Raw genomic sequence first — 18,107 nt, 5'->3', positions numbered from 1 at the left:
GTTTTTGGTCTTGGCAACTTTAAAAATCGTCTGTGGTCCAAATATTGTGAGAAGAGGAGAATCAAAATAGTCCCCTAACTCCAGTCCCCTCCACTGCTTACATCAGATCTTGAGTGGCAAAAACTAAAATCAGAGGCAGGGTTCCAGACTGTGAGTTTGTGAAAGATGTAGTTAGACTGGTTCTGTATATGGTAGTGCAGACCTTCATCTGGAGTGCAGTCATGACCCATAATCCTCCCCACAATACCCAGCAGAAACATGTCCCCCCACACCCCAGACTTGTGGTTCTGTCTTGACACAGCTGAAACAGACACTAAATGGGACAAAATCTGAGCTCCCTTAAACTCAGAGGTACACGAGTGAGCAGAGCCTGGAGACATGCATAGCAACGAGCTCTCACAAGCCACAACTCTCAGCACTAACTAAAAATCAACTCCTCAAAGTAAATAAACAAGACTTATCTAAAGCCTGCATCGACATTCTGCATTGGGAGGGTTTTAAAAATAAGGACTTTATATTTTAAAAAAGAATTAAAGCCAAAACACTTATTGGAAAATATGATGATTTTATGCAACAGCTATAATTATCTTCCAACAATCCCATTTGGTGCATATTGGATTCAAAACACACACACAAACAGATACCACTCTGTCACAAAAAGTGTCACTAATTGCCATAACAGAGCTTTGAAGCACAAAACGAGTGCTTACCAATGCATGCACATACACACAAAACGCACAACACTTTCTAGATGCAAAACCTGTGAAACCTCATTGACAATAGGAACATCGATATCAAACAGTGACCTTGCTATTAACATAAAAACCCAAATGCACCATTAACGAAAATGAAAAATCAACGTTTCCTTTTCTCATTTGCACGCCGACCAAACAAGCTTCAACGAATCAACTCTCAGCTGCATTACTCATTTTTCCTGAAACCCCTCCCGCCCCCACCTCAGCTACACAAACGCTGCTTCTCATTTCTCCCCAGAAGGCAACTCAGGAGAGCTGATGCTATTGCTGCTTCTCCAATATAGTACATCTCTTCAGTTTGAGGGGATGTTAGTTATCATAGTGAGAAACGTAACCCTATACAACACCTCCAACACAAGGGGTTCCACTGATGCTCTGTAGATGGGGGGGTGGGGGTCACGGGTGAAAAGGGCCCACATCAGAATCAGAAAAGTAAGTTGTAGGGGAAAACAGGAGGATGAAACAAGAAAAGGCCAGGGGAAACATTTCAGATGGGGAAAAAGACATACGAGAAGATACATAGAGGTTGAAAGACAATGCTCCTTCAAGAGCAGCAGTGGTAAAAAGAGACAATCAGTTTTTCTTGTGTGTTTTGAATGACTGGAGGTGCAGTGACAGCTTACAGTATATAATCCCCCATAGTGAGCACAGGCTTGTGTATCATCAGGGCTCCAGGAGAGAGCCTAGAATAGCAGCCAGAGATAAACAAGCAGACACAAACAGAGGCTTTGATGAGGAGGTATTGAGGAGCTCCCCGTAGACAAGCACTGACTTCGATAATTAGACATGATACAGGAGGTTAGAGAAGGGAAAGCTGACAAAGTCAAAAAAGTTAAGAGACAAGAGAAAGTCAAGATGGCTGGAAAGCGGAGAAGAAAAAGACGAGGGGCGAATGAGGTGATGGGAAATGTCGCAACTGGTTTGGGAATAAGGCTCACAAAATGGGACAACTGGTAACATAGAACTAAAAAAACTTCTTGCACAACACAGACAAAATAAATGATTGTTCAAGAACTGGAATAACAGAGAAATTATAGATTAAATCAACTGTTTCCCAGATGACCCTGAGCATGCAGCCTGCTAAAATAAAAAGGGATTTTGCACTAGTCGATTGTTTCATCCTAAAGGGTTGTCAGTGGAAGAAACTACGCAGATAGAAAAGTCAGGAAATCAATCAATCAATCCAAGTTCTCTCAGTTTTCCACATGTCATGTGTTTGAAAAATGTCATCAACACGCCCGCTTGCACTCAGTCAATCCTCCAGATGATCTTCTGCTGTTTTCTCACATGAACTCATTCGAACATTATCCAGACTTTTACTAGGGGCCGGCAGGAGAAACTTGGGAGAATATGTGGAGTCTCACTCAGACGTGTGTTCTCACATTCAGCTCCTTCGGATAATATCAGGAGATCATACAGAGTTCAGTGCATGACTAAGCAGCTACAGAGACATGTACCCACTTGACCTAACCCCAATCTGCATGTCTTTGTTTTGGATTGTGGGAGGAAGCCAGAATACATGAAGAACATCTCTTCTAAAGCCGACACATATATAATACATGTCATGACTTCAGAAATGCAGACACTGAAAAAACAGTAACAAGTGTCCACATAATAAAACAAATGAGTTATTTAATAAATCATGTTTTATTTGATTATGCATAATTTGTTTACCTTTTTAATTAATATTTTCACCTTAACTGTGAATTTTCTCACTCCCACTATCCTCTCCTGGTATCCAGAAAGCACAGCATCTCACAGATGTGCTGTGGGACTGAAGAAAAAGCATTTGTTCACTGCCTGTCAATTCACACTACATCCATTACCTCTCAGACAAACCAGTCATAGTAAAACACCAATATGGCACAAGGCCATTGACACAGATTGGCGTCTACAGTATTTAATTACAGGCTTCTCGTTCACCGGTAATGCCTGTCTCATGCCAGCACAGATGACTCAAAGTGCTGAAGCCTCAGTTCCATCTTTGGGATTCAAGGTGTTCATTTTATGACCTGCACAAATATTTTCCAGTTGAGTTGTGAGCTCTCTGACCTCCCACACACCAACTCTCTCCCATATCTCCCAGTTTCTCTCCGTCTCCATACCCTGTTCCAAATTAAGCTGCTTTCAGGCATGCACCGAAGTCCGCACTTCCTCCATATTTTCTCCCGAGAAGGTGCATATGTGAACAAACATTCTTTCCGGAGTCCGCCTGGGCCTCTAGTATAATGTAAGAATTCCAGGAGAATTCAATGTGAGAAAATAATAAGCAGTGACACACACACACACACACAGAGTTCACAGACGAAGATGTCAATAGAGTTTGTGGTGATAAGAGCTGACACTGGTGTGTCTATATTGTCAAAAAAATCTCGTTATCTCTGCAGCTGAGTCAATACATCACTTCCTGCCTCTGCCTGCTGCACATGGCTGCTCCACCTCTTGCCTGAATAATGTGGAGCATTTGTTGCTGTCGTGAACGCATCTGCAAATATGAACCCGCTGCTGCGTCGTGCCAGTGAAAGGCAGGCTGCCGGTAAACTCTGTTGCCAATTTTCCGGATGTTACCCGCAGGTCATGTCTGAAAACTGTTTTAGTCACACAATGGACTGTAGCAGCTGAATTCAAAGACACAAGTAGAGGAGAAGAGGTAGACGAAGTATGTTCTATATTAGCACTGTTATGAATAAATAAAGGCTGTTTACACACATAAGTAGATAATAATAATGGTTCTGTTCCATTCAAGTAAACTGAAGTGATGACGTTTATATGGAAAGCAATTTTCCAACTACTTAGCTTATGTTGAGAAAACTATAACAGGACATTGTATTGTGAATAAGATGTGAATGTGTTTTCATACTGTGACTAGGGTCAGAACACTAAACGTGTCTTGATCAGACTATTGCTTATTCAGACAATGACCTTATTCAGAGCTATCTAATCAGACAATGCTGTTTACATGACATTATCTACTTCATAATCAGGTTAATATCGGAATAATGGCGTCCATGTGAGACAGTGAACCAGCAGGCACAACACCAAGACCCTGAAACGGAGTCCTCTACATGGAATCAGCCATCAATAATTTGATCATTTACGAGTGATATACCGATTAATCAGCCGCCTATTTAATCAAGCACAATCTGACATTTTGATGTTATCTACATGGTCTGATGCATGTGCTCTCAAGGCCAATAATTGAAAATGTCTTTTTTTTAATAAACATATATAAATTTGTATCTGCCTTCGAGGTAGATAAATATATGAGCGTTAAAGATCGCTTGGAAGAGCGTTTGGATTTGGACTGCTGGTCAGACAAAGATGTGATAAGACATCACTTTGTGCACAAGGAAACAGTGAGGAGTATTTTCAGACATGTTCCAGGCTTAACAACTGATTCATTGAGAGCTGCCACAATTTGGTCACATTATTGACGAATCAGCAAATTATTTTCTTGAACATTCTGTCACTAGTCTGGTCAGTAAAGCTTTCCCCCACAATCCCTGTACAGGGACATCTCTGCGGATTCATGCATAAAAATGACTTACATTACCTCAACTCAGGTTTATTTGGTTTTATAAACCACAGATGGAAGGGAAAGCTATTGTAATCTTGCTTTCCTTCTGTTAATTATGAGATCTTAGAAGCTACAGCTGCCTCTCAGTCATTCAGTCTCACTCCAACCTGTCAGCAGGGTTTCTTTGCAAACATTCCTCCTGCCCTTCTGCAAAATAATGTATATTTGCCTTCAGTGTGTGTGTGCATGTTTATATAACAATGTATATTTGCCTTGTGGGGAGCCATGAAGTGTAGTGACATTAGCACTGCGGGAACAGATGGAAAAACATTAGGGGGTCTGGAATGAACGTTTAACAATCATTTAGTATCACAGCTGAGAATATGATCAGATTGAATGAGGCAATTTTAGGCAGTGTTACAATTCTTACCAGCAAAAAAAAAAAAAAAAAAAAAAATAATAATAAAATTACATGTCGACTTTCTCCACTAAATATTTGGGGGTTTAGCTAAATCCAAATCACAATTCATGTTAAAGAAAAGAGAAGAAAGAATTAGCATTTCCTTTTCTGAAGACTAACACGACTATATGTAATAGTAAGCACTTAAAAACTGCAAATGCCTCCTGGTGTCTTGTGCGAGCCGGCTCATAGTTTATGTCAGTGGTGTGCAGAAGCTCCATCAGATATTAGATAATCTGTGTATGCAAAGCACTGGTTTTAGAAATTCAAAGCATGTTTTCACTGCACAGTATCTCCCATTATGGAATGCGGAGTGGTGCTATTTTTAGATTTAGTCTTACGGATTCTATTTTCATGGTCTAAACACATGGTGCAATTAGGTTTAGGGTATATCCAAATAGCTTATTGCTCATTCAATGGCTGTAAAAAGGTTCTATGGAAGGTTTAGTATAGTTCAAAAGGCATGTGTGTTTTGAGTGGGACATGCAACAAACCATCTGAATGAGACTTCAGATTCCAGGCAATTGATTTAAACAATTAAGACAGGAAAGATGAAAATCCAATGCAATCTAAAACTTTGTGTCTTAAATACGAGTCAACGATGGTAACTTCACCACCAAAATTAAACTTGTGCAACACCCCTGGAGTCAATGTTTACTTTTGTCAAGACTTATTTAAGTAAGCTTTGGTGGAAGTGTTGTTCTACATTGTGTTGTACAATAAGTGTTTACAATAATCTGCACACTACGATACAATACATTTGTAAAGAAAATATTTGGATCCTCTTTGCGGAGGAAGCAAGATTAATATTAGATGACTACAGCTAACTACTACCCAAAGGACATTTCACAATAAGAGATGAAATATAACTCTTCACAGACATTTCAAAATCCGCATTACCTGAAATATGTATGGGGACTAATGTATGGTGTGTTCTTTGGGCTACTGACATTCAATGAGTTTAAATCTCCTGCTGCAAGCCATGTAGCAGTAAAGGTGGCTATTAGATAGTGTTACACCACTGCCTTAGGTAGTTTGCTCAACATTGCTTTAAAGTAATTTTATTAAACATCTTAATGTTAGGTCTAAGTTACCTTAATTATTGTGCAGTGCATCTTAAGGAGTCCCTTCAGGTTTGTGGTTTTCTTCCCAGTGATTTTGTAGCTGCAGGACTTCTCCCGACAATACTAGACTCACACATTTTCTTTGGGCAGGCAGCATTACAATTTAGGAGTTGGATAATCAATGGGGCACATCTAGATTATGCCATTGTTTGTAAAAAAAACAATGCACCCTGATATAGCCAGTTAATATTTACTGATATCGGTGCATCACTTCATTGTGTTTTCTTAGTCAGTATAACATGAGGTTGCTGACAAGCTAATTCAAATATAGCTCTCCACTCCAGCATGGATATGAGAGGGCATTTTAGCAGAGAGGTAAGAGCACATGTCTGTTGACTTTGACCTCACAAAAATAGACGCTGGCTGCAGTGGAGCATGAAAACGGTGAACCTTCGGTCATGAGACACTAACAACCTGTATCACAGGGCAGGTTTCAGGACAGGCCTCTTTAAATTATTGACTAAGTCTCTCTGATGGAAAATCAACTTTAACAGATGAGTGTTCATCCTGTAAAAATAATAGTCATGGGTCAAGGACTGAAAACAAGTTGTTCTCTGGTAGCATCAATTCGACTAACGACTAAGATGCTGTTACAGCCTGTAGAAAGATCAGAGAGCAACAGTCTTCTGAACTTCACGACTCTGTAAATACCAGCCACTGAACACACAATCTACACTGTAATGCTAAAACAGCTTCAGGTCTATAGGGGGTGGGGTGGGGAGTCATTATAAGGCCACCCAGTGACATTTTGTTTTTATGTGATGATGCAATAACACCGCTGTTAGGCCGCTGGCCCCCCTGCTTCTCTGCACTTTGAAGTTTCTGCTCCATTTCTTGGAGAGAAGGGGGATGATTGTTGTAAAGAAAGACGAGTGGAAAGCAGAGACAGGAGTTAGGCGTCATATTGTTTGCCCTCAATTACATAGTGTGAGAACATTTGAGTACAAACATTACTAGTTTTATTAATATCTAATACCGTTATTAGTGACTGTACACTACAAACGACTTCACCTTGAAGTGTAGTTCATCTGTTTGAGGCTAATTTACAGCGCTGCTTCTACACATCCTATTACCCTGCCTCTATTCTATTCATACCCTGCTGCTGGATTCTAAACTGAGCACGTTGGCATGTCAACCCACTACTGAAAGGAGTAATACAGGACAGAGGAAGCAGAAGGTTTGGAAATATGCAATACAAATTACATTGACCTGCTCAAACGGTTTCTAATTTTCAATTTGGACAGAATCACCTTTTTTTTTTAGCAGACACAGACAGAGCATTCCAAGGTCACTGTCAGTTGAAAATATCCTTCCGTGTGTTTGGGAACAGGAAGAGCACAAACATTGCCGTCCTCCAGGCGATAACAGACGGAACATGCAATCGCAACAACCCTGATCTCTGAACTTGCATCCTCCGCTGTCGTCACGGGCCACCGCAACAGGAACAGCTTCACTAAAACAGAACTGAACTAACTGAAAGAGAAATTCACAGACAGAACTTTCATTGGAGATGAGGCAATAAAAGAGGGAATCACTCTTAGCTTGAGGGATGGAAAGAGCGAAATGTTGTTAAGCGCTTTTTCATTAGCTATTGATTTTAAGTTCCTTTACAGACTCTGCTAGAGATATTACTATTTAGAAGATGGATATCCTGTTTATTTAGAAAGGAATAAATCGTACAGAGTGGGAGTGTGTGTGTCTACTGTACGTGTGTGTTGAAGTGTGTGAGGCTGGTATGGGTGGAATTTGTGTAACTTGGATGATGCTTTTGCAACAGAACACAGACAAATTCCTCTGATTGACAGTCCAAGATGAGGGAATGAAAACAATGCATTCCACTGCTCTGTGTGTGTGCGTGTGTCTTATGTCACAGATCCCACTGTGTAGCAGACTTTGGATCGTGTTGGGAATTATCAAAGTCAACAACACACATCAGAGATTTACTCCAAGTCATTTATCATGGCTGCACTTCACAGGCATGACAGTGCTATTGCTGCCTAACCTATCAAGTAACACAGAGGCTCAAATAATGTAAACACTTCAAAGCATCATAGATGTCATCAACCAAACAATCCCGTATTTACCAGCGTTTTAACTTTGCAGGGTAGTAACCTCGCACAAATGATCTCAAACGGAGCACTTGCAGCATCAAAGGCATCACTGCAAGGGAATATCAAAAGAAATCTTGCAACTGGTCCTGGTGTTCAGTGGTTAGACCAAAGCAACTTTAATGCACTGACAATTTTACTGAATCGTGTTGAGAGAGGCTAGAGACTATGATGAAACAATGGCACCTAAAAGTAGCCAATTAATTTGCTCTCATTATTCAGCCATATAAAAAGATTGAGGGGGATCAGAGAAGCTTGGTCATGTACCACCCACACGTCTCCATGAAATGTAGGAGGACGTTACCTAAACTCTTCTACTTGCCTAACCCTAACCATAATATGCTTTGCTCCATATGAGGACTGCTTGACTCGAAAAAGTTGATGTTCAAATGTCCCATAGAGTCGTAATAAAAACATGTACATAGGCCCACAAACATGCAAACAGCACTCTCACAAAAGAGACTCTATTCAGGAGGACGTAGGCAGAACTCAGCTCTCTCCTGCCGCTGGCCACAGGATCATCATATGGTAAAGGAAAACTGTTTTCACATCCACCCTTTTTTTAATCCTGGCACTTTTTTTAGACTCTTGGACTTCATGACAAGATTCGTTTTGGCAGGTGTGAATGCAGTAATTGCACTTGGGTGAGGACCAAAGCAAAAAATAGTTCCAATCAAACTCTGAAGCAGTTTGTTTTCGTCGAGAATCTGATACCTTGATCCAACCCACTGACAAGCTGTACTTTGCAAGTTTGAGCTTGAACAGCTCCTGTAGCTGGGTGTGATTTTTAGGATGTAGCATGGCATGCAAAGTGTATCTTGGGTAGTGGCCGTAGCAGCACCACCATATTAAATTGCAAAGAAGTGTTTCTCTATATGGCCACATCCAAAAGACAGGACCTTCTTCCTGTATTTACTTTCTTGCTCCCACCTCAGCCACATCTGACCATTTGAGCCAGGATGTGACCTCACTCTCTCATCTCCAAGCCCTGGCTGGTGAACAAGTGGGCTCTTTAAGTCAGCTAGCTAGTCTCAAATTTATTTTGTTAAAAGGCAAATTATATATGAAAACAACTACTTCCAAGAGACAGCTTCCATATTATTATCGCTATGGAAATCATCATAATTAAGACTAATTCCAAGGCAGAGTACACAGTATCAGAGTCACTCATCTAGCTAGGCTGCACTCACCGGGGTACTTATATGGAACCTGGGCCCAATGAAATTCGAAAAGACCTTTTTTCTGTCTTTGATGAATCAAATTAATAAGTCACAAAGCCAGAATGTATTTCCCTTGAAGTATTTATATGAAGCATCTCTGCGACTGATTTGCTGATTGGAACATGTATTCACTCAGATACAGCTACTGGGGGAATAGCAAGCAGAAATGTCAAGTTAGCAATTGTTCATTAGATGCTTTTATTGCTAAAAGCAAAACAGCAAATAGCATTAATTTACATATATCTCTGTGTCTAATCTGTGCTTTAGTCTGATCACTTTGTTTTAGTGGATTCTTGCGTCATCTGTCCCTGCTTGTATTTATATATAAAACTTATATTTCATTGCTGCCCATCTTGACAAAGACTTCCTGGCAAAAAAGATATTCTATCTCTATGGGATGGGATCCTGAAGTAAAAAAAGTGTCTCTTCACTGTAAGAAATTTACCTATTTAGTATTTTATGGAGATTTTAATGTCCCATTCAAACATGTTTTCTATGTTTTCCACGTGGAGGATGATATTTTGAGATTAATGGTGACAATGGTGCAATTATCAGGTGAAAATCTAAAGATTGCTGGGCTTGGCTTCTCCTCCACAATGTTTCAAAATCTTAACAACACCCCTGGCACCAGTTCAACAGTAGGCTTCACACAAGCTGAAACAAACTGAATGGCCAAATAAAAAAAAAAAAAATATTTAGCCAATGTTGGTAAGTATTTATTTAGGCTGCAGTTATTGTTTTGATATAATAACTTCTGGGTAATTGGGGGAGGGTTGTGTTTTTTTTAAAAATCTTTTTTACCAGTTCAAATGTTTGGCGGATGGTGGACAAAGACAGGAGGGCGACAATATTTTCTGTTGGCCGTCATGACTTGCTTTAAGTTTGGATTTAATTATACCCGAAAAGATATCCTTGGACTCATCATATGTATACTTTTAAACGTGTCACATAAAGAGCCGGCTTAGCCAAATTTTTCTTGGACAGAAATCGCAACAAAATAAGTAGCATGATTACCTTTAACTACCAGGTGTGTCGTATACTGACAGTCCGTGCTGTCACAACAGTGTGCACAGTCATTATCTCTTTAACCAAACAAACTGGCTTGACATAGAGCTAAATGGTTGCTAGTGCTTGACATTGGCTTGTGAGTGGTTCCCAATATGGTGACGCTTCCATTCAGTAGCCATGTCAACCATCTCCTTTGTACATTTAAAATATTAAGTCTGGTCGGGTTCTGGTTGAGAAAAATCAGCTCCACAACATGGAACATCCATTCATCAAATCAGCAGAGAGGCTGCGGAGAATAACATGGTCATCTGGAACATGCATATGCATCGTGAAGCTGAAGAATATGCAGCTCAGATGAGTCATCCTGGTTTATCGAGTACGATTAATATGCAGGATTATCTGTATAATCAGGCTGTAGAGGAGCCACTTTGTTGCATTTGTTTAAATGTATATAATTTCTAGAATTGTTCAGTTTGGAGGCATCGGTTAAAACAATCAGCTTTGTGCTGAGGGAAGTCGTTCCTGTCCTCTCACATGTAGTACACTCTTTATAGCAATATAATATTAGCTTTAATGTGTATAGACTTACAATGTTAACACAGATTATGGTTATGTGTTAAAAAACAGTTTAACCAGATCAAGAGGTGATGCATGCATATGAAGCATCTCAAAAAAGCCATTGTCATATATATATATATTCAGTATTTAGGCTGTACAATCTCATACACTTGACATGAAAAGAGTGGGTTTGATTAGACCTACTTACATTAGTACATTTAGATTTAGTGTGTGAATCTTATCTAAACTGAGGGTCTAGGATACAGGGTATCACATGCTACTACTTGACATAAGAAAAAACAACTACCATTATAATGTTCCATATTATATCTAAATTATGAAAATGTTTACATTGTTTAAATGAAAGTAGATAAGATTTGTCATGAAATGTTGTTCTATAAATTTGCTTGTAAATATTAAAGTTAAAATAAGGGAGTTGTGATGTGCTGTTGTGTGATAAACTGCGTACATTGTGCACAGCATGAATTCAGATCATAGCTGTAATTACCTCACCTGCAGTTTGTTTGGATGCACAGTAAACGGATGCAGCAGTTAAGTTTCTGCTCATTTCTAATGAAGTAGCAGCTTAAGAAATGTCTGACACATATAGGTCCTACCAAAACCACACTTGCTGTTATCATGGTAAACACAAGATTAGATTTGATGGGATTCAAGTTCAGTAAATAAAAATATGACTTTGATGAAAATGTTCATGTTACCTTCTATTACCGAATTAGGTAAACAGTGGTGATTGAGACAATGGCTCATCAACAATATTTACATATTTACATATTTTCAGTTTAATGAGCTGGTGGTCTATGGCATCCGAGATAAAAAATGTTATACATCTACAAAACAACTGTCTTCTCTGACACTTTTTGAGAGCAGATCAGTTTGAAATATTGCAGGGAGTAAAGGGATAAGAAGCAGCAGCCACAGTGAGCTTTTAGACGAGGAGCCGCAGGGAACTGACCGCACACCTCCAACTTCTTAACTCCTTTCACTGTGCCCTGCTGTTCTCAGACTCCGGCAGCCCAAAATCAGATCACAAGTGCTCATAGGATGATGAAAAAAATAACTGCCTGACATCTTTACTACAATGGTTATAGATCATTGTGCCGCCCGAGAATTCTGTGACCTGTAGGTTTAAAATGCATTTGTTTTTACCATCAATAAAATTTGGTGTTGCCAAATGTAACAGGACCTGCAGGATATGGATTTTTCCTGCCGAAACCATCTAGCCACCGAGCCGTCAAACCAAGCATACTCACTGGACTGACGTCTGAGGTCCATATGTCGGTGCTAAAAGAAACGTTGCTTACTTTGGCATCTATCAGACAATGAATGTGTGCTGAGAACACATCATATAGGGCAGGCGGGGACACATCTTAAAGAGGACTTGGAAGAGTGTCGCTGGGCTCGAAATGTGCCGTTAGCCGACGAAATCCTTCATCTGTGATTCTGTCATTAATTGCTTTAGCCTGTCGACTTTATCTACCAAACTTCTTGCAGTTCTCAAATGCCCACTGGATAGGCACTGCTGCATTGGCACTCCCTTAATTTTTTTTTTCTAAGGCTGGCTGCAGGCGCCATACATCGTCGTTCCAATGACAGACTCTAAGGTGACTTACATACACTTGGATAATGTGCAGTACCACACATACCAGCATTAACGCACTGGCTTGTTGGTTTACTGCCTACAGTTTTTGTAGGGTTAGGGTTTTTTTTTGTTTCAATGTTATGACATTCATGAATTCCTCAATCAACAGTTTTATCTCCAGAAAAATAATGCATTTGAGATAGGGATGGGCGTTCGATTAAATTGTCTTCGTCGATCGTCGGGAGAGTTAATGACGAATTTTCGATTAATCATTAATATTTTCAAGTTCAAAAATTCACTATTTATAAGCTACATTAAAATGCAGTGAAAAAAAAGCGTGTTTCCTCATTGAGATCTTTATTACAAGATGAACAAAGTATGCGCTGCCGTAATCTTAAGCAGCGGAGCCGACAGCTAGAAGCCGGTGCTACTAAACACAACTGACCCTCGTTTTTTCTTTCTCCAAAATAAAATAATAATAATATAAAAAAACATAATGTTAAACACGGCTACAAATATATAATACTTAGGTCTGACAGGTTTTGCCAAATGTAACTCAAAACTATCAAACAAGGTACCGAGTCGAGAAAGCTTCATAAAAATAACCAGTAACTCACAAACAACTTCAGCACCAGCCTACGGATTTGTGTTGAGAAAGATGAGCATGTTAAACTGCTCTGGGGTCAGACGCGAACGCAGCCTGGTGACCGTCAGTGCAGCCGCCGAAAAACCCGCTCTGAAGGGACTGACGTTGCCGTGATACACAAGTAGCTCCGTGCTAACTTAGCTAGCCTGGCCGCGGCTCCGGTGTTTGCGCTCCCCTCGTCCGTGTCAGACAACGCAGGCTCCTTGTCTCCCCCAGCCTCTGGGATAGCTTCGCCTTGTTGGCAGTGAACCAAGTCATTTTTTAACTCAAGATGGTCCCATGCAACACTTCGCCGTGACCTCTTCATGTTTACTTTGGAAATGGAACTACACGGTAACTCGCAGCCAGTCGCAGGTAACTGAGTAGGACTGTGGCGTTTTTTTCAAACACTGCCCCCCGTGGTCAAATGTGTAATTAGCGAATTTCTCGATGAAAAAATTATTTCATCGACGAAATTCTTAATGATCAATTAATCGATCGTCGATTAATTATGCCCATCCCTAATTTGAGATATACAATAGGGTTCAATATAAAAAGGGGTAAAAACTGTTTTTTAACCTTCGGTGGAATGCAGAGGTTGTGAACAACTCGAGATTACAGGTTAGTTTAGGCTTCTTGGAAAACACAGCCTGTGTACCTGAGGGAAAAGTTGCATTGAGCCAACAACAGACAGTAAATGTATGTGTCATTTCAACAGTTGTTTGCGAGAGCATGAAAAAGGTTCAATTCATGGACTTTAAGAAAGGAGTCTTGGTTGAAATGATGTCCAGTGAAATAATGTGGACTAACTCAAGTCCTCATTACCTGCCTCACCAGCCTCACAGATGAGGTCATGAAAAGCAGGGAGCAAACCTTAGAAATGAGAATACATTAAGGAGCAAATGATAGAAATGAACAATATAAAAAACAGTAACTTCATGTGAATGGAAAATCTCGCAAGGAACCAGAGATTTGACAGAGTGAACCCGGGGAGGTGAAGAGGGGATCTGAGTTTAAAACACCTGTTCTTACAAGTCCTGACACAACACTGTGACAGAAAACAAACATTCTGCCTGCAACTCCACAGAAACCGAGCACTGCAACACACAGCAAGCTTACAATGAGACACTGTACAATATTCTTCATGCTGTCACACTCTTACCTGCAGACACATGTCGGAGGTTTCATAAAAATCCAAGTGTGACAGTAAAACAGGATCGGCAGTTACAACCCTGTCAGTGCAATTCGCTATCATTAATTACTGAACATCTGATACCTTGTTCCTTTCTTATGAGTTTTGCACTACACATAGAATGTGGCCTTAAAAAGTACCTTTAAAATCAGTCAGCCTTAGATATGAGAGATGTCTCAATACTTCAGGAGGTATAACCAGAATAATTACTTGACCTAAGTGTGATATTTTTGTTGCGCTGATAAGATGGATCCTTGACTCGATTATTCAATCGATAGAAAATAAAGTTTATGATTTGGGGAATAAGTTTATAATTCAGGTAATTTTTCATGCTTAAATATCTATTGCTGGGGAGAGGGACGTCTGTAATACCTTCCACAATACGCCTGCACAATGTCAGTGAAATAAAGGCAATGTCTCCCTCTTTGACCCAAACTGTCTCTGCCTCCTTCGCTCACTGAGTCACGCTGTCACTGTGGATCTTCATTTAAACCAATGGCTGCAGTTTATTCGTTCGTGCTGCTTTGCGGTTTAATCACTCACCATGCTGTGCATTAGAGAGAAGCTCAGCTGTTTTAATGGAAAGCAGGTTTTGACAAGTGACTTTCCCACAGTGCAATGGGTTACAATAAACAAAGCGTGTGAATTGGACCAGGCTTAAATACCGATCAATTTAAAAATACCTTGCCTTTGCGATAGTGTTAACACAGACTGGCTCGGAACACAATAGTGCTGGAGCAGCACTGATAAACCACAGGAAAATGTACTCTTCCTTTCAAATAACTGTTCCAGGACTTTCTACTAATGAGTTTGTGTACACATGTAGACAATATTCTTGTTGGTAAATGCTCGTTTTGCCCTTTGAACAAGCCTGTGTAAGACATGTATTGGCCTGCTTCAGTCATTTGTCTGTCTGTGTGTGCAGGATTAGTGTGTGTATGTGGTTGTCTGTGTCTCTCAAACAGGTTTGGAGAGGAATGCAGGGCTTGTGTAATCCAGTCTCGGTTCATTTTCACTATTGTCACAGAGTCAAAAGCCTGTAGTCCTGTGTGCCATGGGGCCTCGCAGCTCAGTCACGATTACATACATCATCTCATATAACACACACTGCAGCCAAATCAAAAAACCCACATCAGTACAACACAGTACAACAGTGCAAAGACGATTGTAAAACATTTGCAGGTCCATAAACAACTGTAAACTACTATTATTTATCCTTAAATCACTCACTTTAAACACATAACACCTAATTCACTAACAGACTATAAAACCTTTCAAGGTCAGACCACGGAGTTGCATATATTTATTCTGAAGGGTGTTGAGTCACCTTGTGAATGTCTAGTCAGGCAACGTAATGTTTAACTTTCCTCCTGCGTCATTATCACTGTGGACAAACAAACCTAGTTCCAGGCCACAATCAAATAAATTACAGAAATTATACAGCGTCTTCATTAAAATGGCTTTATATAATTAAGAAACATTAAGAAATAAATATAATATGTTAATTGTAACTGAGTAGGATTGATTTGGAAATTGTGAATACTTCCCATTCACAGGTTGGGGGTAAAGCATTAACAGAAGTTGACCCTATCTCGAGCTCTGTGCTGATTTGATTTAACCTATGCAATAGGCTCAATGTTACTGGGGAGGCACTATCTCTCCCTTAGGTAACACACCCAGACTTGAGTTTTTTTGCTTATATCTGATGTGGCATGCAAGTGTCTGGGATGTTTTATAAGCTTAAAATGAACGAGTTGAAGCACATTCATTTTCATCAATGTCTGGCTCCAGAGCCATTTTGTACCAAGGTTAAAGGTCAAAGATCGTTCCCAGGACCCAACACTATGGGGTTTCAGTAACAACTCAACCACCACTGTGGCTGAAATAGGTTCAACAAGCTGGTACCGAGGAATACCTCTTCTCTCCATGGCAACATGTGGTCAACCAAGGTTATAAACATATTTACAAAAGATACTGTCTCTTGACCTGGGCAGGCAAATAACATGAGTCTACCACCGGCCAGAACTTCACAGCTGCAGGAGCACACAGGGCATAAAGCAATTCACAGGTTACAGTATGCATGACATGTTTGGGGTTTGTAGATTGCGACTAGAAGAGCATGTCTAAACGTTAGATTTAGAATGAATACTGAATTTCATTAATAAGTGGAAATCAAACAAAGGAAGGCTGGAGATGCTACCAGTATTCACAGCACACTTCAAGGTAAGTACAGACATGACAAACAAGTTTCTAAACCATCTTCAAAAAGGAATGTGTGGCAGAACAAAGCCAGAGCCACCAAAATCAAACAAACAAAATTGGATTGGTAAATCAGCTCATGTGAATGTGGGAATAAGATGTTTTGTTGACAATTCAGCAACAGGTAAACTTTAAACCACTTAGTTGTGAATTGGCAGTGATAAGATATTTAAAAGTTCACTGTGTACGATTTAGTGGAATCTAGCGGCGAAGTTGCATTTTATGTTTTTATCTTTTACAATTTTGGAATCAAAATGGGGAATTGATAAGAGGAATCGATAAGCAGAATTGAAATCAGAACCTAAAGAATTTTAGCGTTACACAACCCTAAACGAGATATATCTTGGTAAATGCTGAGACGCTAAGAAGACAAAAAATCCTCCTGTCAAGAGACAGCTCCACTCTTTCTTGAGGTTCTCCCCTCAAACCACAACACATAACTGGCTAACCCTCGTCTGCTTGACTAATACATTGTTGCTGGTGTCAAAAGAAGGACATGTGTTGTGTAAACTGAAGAAGGGAAATTATTTTTTATCCTCCCCCATTTCTCACCACCTGTCATCTAGGATTTCTAAGGCTTTAAGTCAACAGATAATTTGAAATTAAAAGAATAACACACATAGGTACACAAGCAATCCATCTGAATACTTGAGCTGCAGTTTACCAAAGAAAAACTTAAAGACTGAAAGTGCAGCTTTTCTACCAACTAGCTGACTGGTTGTAGGGACCTTATCTTCCATTAAATATGTATTACCTACTTGATAGCCTTATTAGCTAGCATGTACTGTGAACTACTACATGTTACTATGGGGGAAAAACTGATTAAAGGGGCACTCCAACACATATGAGTTTATTTACCATGAGTAGAGAAAAACAGTTAAATGTGTGCAATTTGTTACTTGAGGAGATGACTGTGAAAATAACGCTGGTGATGTAAGAGTGATGTCATCAGGGTGATTTCAGCTTGGGATAGGAGACTACATATCTTTAATAGATGACCAGCATTATTAACCAATGTCAAGTTTGGAAGAACGTAGCTGTCTAATAAACAGAAATTTGATATGTTGCATTTTGGGAAGTGCTTAATTCATAAATTTTCCAAACTTGACACGAGCTAGTGACAAATTTGAGACATTTTGGCCTCTGATTCAAATTTTCTCGTCGCAATTCCTCTTTTTCTGAAATATGAAACATTTGAACAGGCAAAGTATTAAAAGAATGTAACATTTAAGATAAAAATGTAACATTTAAGATAAAAAATCCTGGAGTATCTTATACATGTATGCGTAAAATATAACTACTGGAATTTCTTCAGCATTTTGTGCCAAAGTTGTTCCTCTGGGAAGACATTATTGTACATCACTTCCATTATTTCTTGCCGCCTGTCCTCATGATCTGTTGTTCCCAGATGCACCATCTTTGTACTTGCTCCGCTGTCTGAGACTAATCTTCCGCTTAGCCATAATAATAACAGCCTGAAGCATGATGCGTTTGAGCAGTGTGTACACAGATCATCAGACTAGTGGCAACGTGACATAAAGATGGACTTCTGACATTGTGACATAACATGGAGGAACTTTCCTTAACCAGCATCTAAAGTAAACTGAGAACAATGTAAACAGCCTGGTTGAAACATGGAACCGCACTAACAATCCCAGAGGTTTGATTCTGATGACAATGT

At 39.7% G+C, this 18,107-nt stretch overlaps 1 protein-coding gene across 4 annotated transcripts in view; it reads right to left on the bottom strand.

Moving 5' to 3' along the window:
• The window catches only part of palm3 (paralemmin 3), a 31,621-nt gene that overhangs the window by 11,116 nt on the left and 2,398 nt on the right, over nt 1-18,107 (bottom strand). The gene's annotated exons all lie outside the window — the stretch shown is intronic.

The sequence above is a fragment of the Pleuronectes platessa genome, chromosome 3 (assembly GCF_947347685.1).
Source record: "Pleuronectes platessa chromosome 3, fPlePla1.1, whole genome shotgun sequence".
NCBI classification, from domain to species: domain Eukaryota; kingdom Metazoa; phylum Chordata; class Actinopteri; order Pleuronectiformes; family Pleuronectidae; genus Pleuronectes; species Pleuronectes platessa.
Note: the sequence above shows the minus strand (reverse complement) of the source record. Positions and strands in the feature narration are given on the sequence as shown.